Source organism: Arachis hypogaea, chromosome 18 (genome assembly GCF_003086295.3).
Source record: "Arachis hypogaea cultivar Tifrunner chromosome 18, arahy.Tifrunner.gnm2.J5K5, whole genome shotgun sequence".
In the NCBI taxonomy this organism is placed as follows: Eukaryota; Viridiplantae; Streptophyta; class Magnoliopsida; order Fabales; family Fabaceae; genus Arachis; species Arachis hypogaea.
The window spans coordinates 29929144-29938631 of record NC_092053.1 but is presented as its reverse complement, the minus strand read 5'-3'; the positions used below and the strand labels follow the sequence as shown (position 1 = coordinate 29938631).

The window sequence follows — 9488 nt, the reverse complement described above, 5'->3', positions numbered from 1 at the left end:
GGGATCGTCCAGTTGCTAGGAAGGGTCTTCCTAGAATGAGAGTAGCACTCTTGTGCTCCTCCATTTCCAGCACAACAAAGTAAGTGGGAAAGGCGAATGGCCCAACTCTGACAATCATGTCTTCAATCATGCCTGATGGGTATTTAGTGGAACCATCAGCACGTTGGAGACATATCCGGGTTGGTTTAACTTCTTCAGTTAAGCCAAGCTTTCTGATAGTGGATGCAGGTATTAGGTTGATGCTTGCCCCAAGATCGCATAAAGCTGTCTTGGTGCAATTACCTTCTAATATGCATGGTATCAGAAAACTCCCAGGGTCTTTAAGCTTTTCAAGAAAGCTCTTCAGAATGACTGCACTGCATTCTTCAGTGAGGAGAACTCTTTCTGTTTCTCTCCAATCCTTTTTATGACTCAAGATCTTTTTCATGAACTTGGCATAAGAAGGTATTTGCTCAAGTGCTTCTGCAAAAGGAATCTTTATTTCAAGAGTCCTGAGATAATCTGCAAAGCGAGCAAATTGCTTATCCTGCTCCTCTTTCCGGAGTTTTTGAGGATAAGGTATCTTGGCTTTATATTCTTCAACCTTAGTTGTTGTAGGTTTATTGCCTACAGAAGTGGTTGAAGATGCCTTTTTAGAGGGGTTGCTTTCAGTATTTGTGTGTGTCTGATCCCTCACTGGCAATTGAGTGCCAGAGTTAGAGACTGGAGTAATGTTAGATGCCAACTCCTTCTCTGTTCCTGGCGTCTGAACGCCAGAATTGTGCCCATTTTGGGCGTTCAGCGCCAGATCCTGCCCATTTTGGGTGTTCAACGCCAGATCCTTGCCCATTTCTGGCGTTGAACGCCAATCCTGCTTTGTTTCTGGCATTGAACGCCAGTTTTGGCCATGGTCTGGGCGTTCAGCGCCAGCCTTCCACCAATTTTCTGGCGTTTTAGCGCCAGAATTTTTTTTCCCTGGGCTCTTACTGTCCTCAGGTGAATCTTGGGTGGTTTGCTCATTTCTTGGCTTTTTGCTGCCTTGAGGTGGGTTATTTAATGTTTTCCCACTTCTTAATTGAACTGCTTGGCATTCTTCTGTTATTTGTCTTGATAGCTGTTGCTTTGTTTGCCTAAACTGTTCTTCCATATGTATATTTGCCATTCTTGTCTCTTGCAGCCTATCTTTAAATTCGGCTAGCTGCCTTGTTAGAAAGTCCAACTGCTTATTGAATTCAGCAACTTGTTTTACAGGACTGAGTTCAGCAGTTGCTGTCTTAACCTCTTCTTTCATGGAAGGGTCACTGCTTAGGTACAGATGCTGATTCTTGGCAACTGTATCAATGAGCTCTTGAGCCTCTTCAATTGTCTTTCACATGTGGATAGATCCACCAGCTGAGTAATCAAGAGACATCTGAGCTCCTTCTGCAAGCCCATAATAGAAGATGTCTAACTGAACCCACTCTGAAAACATTTCAGAGGGGTATTTTCGTAGCATCTCTCTGTATCTCTCCCAGGCATCATAAAGAGATTCATTATCTCCTTGTTTAAATCCTTGGATGTCCAGCCTTAGCTGTGTCATCCGTTTTGGGGGAAAGTATTGATTCAGGAATTTTTCTGTCAGCTGTTTCCATGTCCTTATGCTGGCCTTAGGTTGGTTATTCAACCACCTCTTAGCTTGATCTTTTATAGCAAATGAAAATAGTAATAGTCTGTAGACATCCTGATCTATTTCTTTATCATGTACTGTGTCAGCAATCTGTAGAAACTGTGCTAGAAACTCTGTAGGTTCTTCCTGTGGAAGACCGGAATACTGGCAACTTTGCTGCACCATGATAATGAGCTGAGGATTCAACTCAAAGCTACTGACTCCAATGGAGGGTATGCAGATACTACTCCCATATGAAGTAGTAGAGGGGTTAGAATATGACCCCAGAGTCCTCCTGGACTGTTCATTTCCGCTTAGGTCCATGATGGAGAAAGGGAGATGATATAAAAATTATTTTTATTTATTTACTTATTTATTTTGAAATCAAAATAAATCAAAATAAAATAAATAAAAATGAGTGAAGGATTTTCGAAAAAGTGAGGAGAGAGAAAGTGGTTAAGAGATTTTGAAAAGGATATGATGATTTTTGACAAAAGGTTTTAAATTTTGAAATAAAAATCTAAACTTTAGAAATAGATTTCGAAAAACATGCTTTAAAATAGAGAGAAAAGATATTTTTGAATTTTAAGAAGAGAGAGAAAAACAATAAGATACCACAAGATTTAAAATTTTTAGATCTAATGCTCCTTGTTTTCGAAAATTTTTGGAGGAAAAACACTAAGGAACACCAAACTTAAAAATTTTAAGATCAAGACACAAGGAAAACTCACGAACACTTTGAAGACTCACAAGAACACAAGAACATGAAGGAAGAACACCAAACTTAAAATTTTTAGAAAACCAAACTAAAATTTTTGAAAAACACAGAAAAATCAACAAGAAAACACCAAACTTAAAGTTTGGCACAGGATTTAATAGAGAAATTATTTTTGAAAATATTTTAAAAAGAAAATAAGGATTCTAAAATTTTCACACGACAATAATAAGAGACTCTAAACAAAAAAAAAAGGAATTTTTCCTAATCTAAGCAACAAAATAAACCGTTAGTTGTCCAAACACGAACAATCCCCGGCAACGGCGTCAAAAACTTGGTGCACGAATTGTGAATCACACTTTTCACAACGCGTACCACTAACCAGCAAGTGCACTGGGTCGTCCAAGTAATACCTTACGTGAGTAAGGGTCGAATCCCACGGAGATTGTTGGTTTGAAGCAATCTATGGTTATCTTGTGATTCTTAGTCAGGAAGTCAATTATATTTATCAGTTGGATTGCGAATAAACAAGAGAGCATGGATTAAAGGTTACTTGTTGTGCAGTAATGGAGAATATGTTGGAGTTTTGGAGATGCTTTGCGTTCTGAATCTCTACTTTCCTCTGTCTTCTGATTCATGCATGCACGTCCTCCTATGGCAAATTGTGTGTTGGTGGATCACCGTTGTCAATGGCTACCATCCATCCTTCCAGTGAAAATGGTCCGGATGCGCTGTCACCGCACGGCTAATCATCTGCAGGTTCTCAATCATACCGGAATAGGATTTACTATCCTTTTGCGTCTGTCACTACGCCCAGCACTCACGAGTTTGAAGCACGTCACAGTCATTCAATCCCAGAGTCCTACTCGGAATACCACAGACAAGGTTTAGACTTTCCGGACTCTCATGAATGCCGCCATCAATCTAGCTTATACCACGAAGATTCTGGTTGAGAAATCTAAGAGATACTCATTCAATCTAAGGTAGAACGGAAGTGGTTGTCAGGCACGCGTTCATAGGGAATGATGATGATTGTCACGTTCATCACATTCAGGGTGAAGTGCGAATAAATATCTTAGATAGGAACACGCATGTTGAATAGAAAACAGAAATACTTGCATTAATTAATCGAGGCACAGCAGAGCTCCTCACCCCCAACAATGGAGTTTAGAGACTCATTCCATCAGAGAATACAAAGTTCAGATCTAAAAATGTCATGAGATACAAAATAAGTCTCTAAAAGTTGTTTAAATACTAAACTAGTAGCCTAGGTTTACAGAAAATGAGTAAACCATAACAGATGGTATAGAGATCCACTTCTGGGGCCCACTTGGTGTGTGCTGGGGCTGAGACTTAAGCAATTCACGTGTATAAGGCCATTTTGGGTGTTCAACACCAGGTTTGGATCCATTTCTGGCGTTGAACTCCAACTTTTAATCCTTTTCTGGCGCTGGACGCCAGAATTGGGCAGAGAACTGGCGTTGAATGCCAGTTTACGTCGTCTATCCTTGAGCAAAGTATGGAATATTATATATTGCTGGAAAGCCCTGGATGTCTACTTTCCAACGCAATTGGAAGCACGCCATTTCGAGTTCTGTAGCTCCAGAAAATCCATTTTGAGTGCAGGGAGGTCAGAATCCAACAGCATCAGCAGTCCTTTTTCAGCCTGAATCAGATTTTTGCTCAGCTCCCTCAATTTCAGCCAGAAAAATACCTGAAATTACAGAAAAATACATAACTCATAGTAAAGTCCAGAAATATGATTTTTTCCTAAAAACTAATGAAAATAAACTAAAAACTAACTAAAACATACTAAAAGCTATATGAAATTAACCCCAAAAAGCGTATAAAATATCCGCTCATCACCTTACCTAGTAAAGGATAACTAAACAGAACAACCTTCAATTATCAATTAATCTTGAGAGTACTGCAACAAGAATAGGGCTTCCAACTAATCTACTCCCAGTCAAGACTTTTATTTAAATTTCTTAATTTCTCCAATTTAATTTCCTATTTATTCAACTCAAACCCTTTTGAAAACATCTGATTAATAAAATAGCACACCTTTCTGCAAACTCGTTGGGAGATGACCTGGGATTCATACTCCCAGTATTTTAAATTTTAATTTTTTTGTGACAACCTTCTAAATTGATAAGCAGAATTCTGGTTGGTTAAGAACTATACTTGTAACGCGTATTTTATAACAATTCTTGACTCGCCAATTTCCGCCACGTCAATTTTTGGCGCCGTTGCCGGGGAGTGGAAATAGAGTGCTAAAGTTATTAATTGGAATTTATTTATTTGTATTTTATTTTATCTTGCTACTATGAGCTGCTTGTTTCCTTTCGCTAGATGACGCGTTCACTTCCTGATCCAAGCTTGCCAGTATTCGATCCTGAGATTAAAAGAACTATTTCACGAATAAGGCAAGCTCGGCTTCGGTTAGTCCTCTCTGAGGGCGGATCAAAAACGTCATTTGAGGAAGAAATCAGCCCCCGTTCTACTGATTCAGTTGATTTACGTGTAGGTGACATGGCAGAACCTAGGAGAGTTACTATCCAGGAGGCTGGAGCCCCTGATTTTACAATGCAACCGTTTCAAGCGCATCACCCAGCGGTGGCTACAGACTTTGAAATAAAGACTGCACTGCTCAATTTGATGCCCAAGTTTCATGGCTTACCTGCTCAAGAGCCTATCAAGCACCTGAGAGATTTTCAAGCAGCTTGTTCTACTGTCAGGCGTGACGGTGCAGATGAAACTTCAATTCTGTTGAAAGTTTTCTCGTTTTCTCTTGAGGGAAAGGCAAGAAAGTGGTACTACACTCAACCCGCAGCAACTGTATCCAACTGGGATACACTTAGAAGAGAATTTTTGGAAAAGTTCTTTCCAGCTGAAGTTACTGATAAACTGAGGAAAGACATTTCCATGATTGTTCAGGACAAATCTGAGACTCTCTATGAATACTGGGAGCGCTTCAATAATCTTCTGGAAGCTTGCCCCCACCATATGATTGACAAGATAGTGTTACTCGGTTACGTCACACAGGGCATGAGGCCCCAAGATAAGACCACATTGGAAAGTGCTAGCAATGGGTCTATGAAAAAGTACAAGACCACTGATGAGGCATGGCAATTAATTAGCGACTTAGCTGAATCTACTCAGAATCACAGGCAGAAACAAGACCGTTCAAAAGCCGTTGCAGAAGTATCCTCTAGCAGAGAGACTGCTGCTCTAACTCAGAGTATCTGTGAAATGACCAACTTGCTGAAGCAGATGCAATTGAATCAACAACAAGTTCAGCAAGCTCAACCTTCTCCACTACAGCAAAGTCAACAGTTAGTCCCACAGAGAGTTTGTGGAATCTGTACTGATTATAGCCATTATACTGACGAATGTCCGCAGCTCCAGCAGGACGACAATACCGTAGCAGCCACTCATAACTTCTATGACCGCCCCAACCAAGGGTACAATCAAGGTGGTAATTACAGCCATGGATGGCAGGAAATTCTAACCAGAATTGGAGGGACAACAACAATAGAGGAGGCAGAGACAATCAGGGAAATCAGAGGTGGAACAACAACAACAACAGGCAGCAGAACCAGAACCAGCCTTACAGAGCACCTCACCTGAGGCAATCCCAGGGACCACAGAATAACCAATAGCAGACCTCTCAAATTACATATCCTTCTTCATCTGCTAATGATGACTTACTACAATCTATTGATCGGAGACAACAGACCATGGAAAATAACCTTTATGCTACACTAAATGGTCTGAACTCTACTTTGCAAGCTCTTGTCTCACAGATTGGATCAATGAATAACTCCAATAACCAGCCCTTGAGCTCCAGTGGAATTCCCTCTCAACCATTACCCAATCCAAAGGGTAGCATTAATGCCATCACCCTAAGGTCCGGAACCACACTGCAGGAGAGGAATCAGGAGGAGCCAAGCCCACCAGAACACGCCTCAGCTGAAGAGGTAGTGGAAATAGAAGATGTTGAAGAGGAAGAGGACATACAGGACATAGCTGAAAAAGAAGAAGTTCAACCACAGGAGGAAGCACCAAAGGGCGCAGACACTGCAGAAGACACCACTCCCATTCCATTTCCACAACTTACAAGGAAGCCCAGGAAGCAGCTGGAACCTGATCCCAAAATGATAGAAATATTCAAAAAGGTTGAGGTAACTGTTCCTCTTTTTTATGTTATTCAACAGGTACCTAAATATGCAAAGTTTCTAAAAGATTTATGTATACATAAAGACAAAATTAATGAATTAGAAACTATTCCTTTAGGTAGTTCCATATCTGCTTTAATGGGAGGTTTACCTGAAAAGTGTAGTGACCCAGGTCCATGTATGGTTAATTGTACTATTGGTGGTGTAGTATTTTCTGATTGCATGTGTGATTTAGGAGCATATGTGAGTATAATGCCTTTGTCTATATATGATATTTTGAGGCTCCCTCCCTTAAAAAGGTCGGCAGGTCGTTTTGTGTTAGCAGATAAAAGCATTATTACAGTGGCTGGAGTTGCTGAAGATGTATTAGTGGGCATTAAGGGGCTCATATTTCCCATTGATTTTTATATCCTGGAGATGCCCCAAAATGACTCAGAGAAGCCATCATCAATCCTACTCGAAAGACCATTCCTGAAGACCTCGAAGTTCAAATTAGATGCTTTTTCAGGAACATACTCTTTTGAAATAGATGGCCGAGTAGTAATCTTCAATCTGAATGGAGTTATGAAGAATCCTCTGGAGGATCATTCTATCCTCCAATGTGACATTATAGATGAAACCGTGGCTGAAGTTCACCAGGAGGAATTTGAAGAGAAGTACATAGGACAAGGTCCAAGTGTGGGGACATTCTCAGAGGACAATTACAATGCTTTACCATTGTTGCCAGCTCCAGACAACCCAGAGCCTGACCATGACCAAAAGTTAGAATTAAAACCCCTTCCTCCACACCTCAAATATGCGTACCTTGAGGACGAGCAGAAGTTTCCAGTTATCATTGCAAGGGAATTCACTTCTCATCAGGAAGAGCAATTACTTAGTGTGCTGAGGAGGCACAAGAAGGCAATTGGTTGGAGTTTGGCAGACATAGTAGGCATCAACCCTCAAGTCTGTGAGCATAGGATATTTTTAGAAGAGGAAGCAAGACCTGTCCGTCAACCCCAGAGAAGACTGAACCCCACTATCTTAGAAGTTGTCAAAAAGGAAGTGACCAGACTACTGGAGGCAGACATCATCTATCCCATTTCAGACAGTGAATGGGTAAGCCCAGTACAAGTGGTGCCCAAGAAGTCTGGAGTCACTACAGTGAAGAATGAACATGGAGAGCTCATGGCAACCAGAGTTCAGAACGCCTGGAGGGTTTGTATTGACTACAGACGCCTCAACCAGGCCACTCGTAAGGATCACTATCCTCTTCCATTCATTGATCAAATGCTGGATCGTCTGTCAGGTAAATCACATTATTGTTTTCTAGATGGTTACACAGGTTATTTCCAAATTCATATAGCTCCTGAGGATCAGGAAAAGACTACTTTTACATGTCCTTTTGGGACTTATGGTTACAGGAGAATGCCCTTTGGCTTGTGTAATGCACCAGCTACCTTCCAAAGGTGCATGATGAGTCTTTTCTCTGATCTTATTGAGGACTGTATGGAAGTTTTTATGGACGATTTTAGTGTATATGGTGATTCCTTTAGCCTTTTCTTAGATGGATTATCTAGAGTATTAGATAGATGTGTCAGTACAAACCTTGTATTAAATTTTGAAAAATGTCACTTTATGGTAAAACAAGGTATTGTACTAGGACATGTTGTGTCTAATACTAGCATTTCTGTAGATCCAGCAAAGGTGGATATTATTTCTAGTTTACCTTACCCCTCTTCTGTGAGGGAAGTCCGTTCGTTCCTTGGCCATGCAGGTTTTTACAGGAGATTCATTAAGGACTTCAGTAAGGTAGCACTTCCCTTATCCAGGCTACTGCAGAAAGATATTGAGTTCGAGTTCAGTGAGGAATGCAAACAAATGTTTGATAAGCTGAAGACCGCCCTGACTCAAGCTCCAATTGTGAGAGGACCAGACTGGAGCCAGCCATTCAAAATAATGTGCGTCGCCTCCAACCATGCAGTAGGAGCAGCACTGGCTCAGCGTGAAGGTAAGGACCCCTTTGTTATTGCTTATGCGTCTAAAACTTTAGATGCCGCTGAGTCCAATTACACTACTACTGAGAAAGAGCTTCTTGCTATTGTTTTTGCTCTGGATAAATTCAGAGCCTATTTACTTGGTACGAAGGTAGTAGTGTACTCAGACCACGCAGCTCTAAAGTATCTATTAGCTAAAAAGGAGTCCAAACCAAGGCTCATACGTTGGATACTTCTATTACAAGAATTTGATTTAGAAATTAAGGATAGGAGCGGTAATCAGAATTTAGTGGCAGACAATTTGAGTCGCCTTGAGCACATTACAGATGACCCCACTCCTATAGCTGATAATTTCCCATTTGATAACCTATAAGCAGTATCTGAGGTAGTCCATTGGTATGCACCTGTAGCTAATTATCTAGTTAGCCGCACCTTTCCTCCAAACTTTTCTAAGCATCAAAGAGACAAGCTGAAAAGCAAGTCTAAATATTATATATGGGATGACCCATATTTATGGAGATGTGGTACTGACCAGGTAATTAGACGGTGTGTGCCTCAATCAGAATTCCAGTCCATCTTAGAGGCCTGTCACTCGTCTAAGAGTGGAGGACATTTTGGCCCTCAAAGAACAGCTAGAAAAATCTTAGACTGTGGATTCTGGTGGCCTACACTTTTTAGAGACGCTACTGAATTTTGTAGATCTTGTTTTCCATGCCAAAAATTTGGTAATATATCCAAGAGGGATGAGATGCCTCAACAAATTATGCTTTTCTGTGAAATTTTTGATGTGGGGCATTGACTTCATGGGTCTATTTCCAAATTCTAATGGTTATTTTTATATATTGTTAGCTGTGGATTACGTTTCCAAATGGGTGAAAGCAATTCCTACCCGCACTGATGATGCTAACACTGTTGTTTCCTTTATGAGAAACCACATTATTTGTCGCTTTGAATCACCACGAGCAATCGTGAGCGATCAAGGCACCCATTTTTGT

General features: G+C 40.7%; 1 non-coding gene across 1 annotated transcript; it reads right to left on the bottom strand.

Moving 5' to 3' along the window:
* Positions 1–5243: 5243 nt before the first annotated feature.
* On the bottom strand, positions 5244–5351 carry LOC112774002 (small nucleolar RNA R71). The gene has a single exon (XR_003188517.1). It is a non-coding gene; the product is annotated as a small nucleolar RNA R71 (small nucleolar RNA).
* Between the last annotated feature and the right edge of the window lie 4137 nt (positions 5352–9488).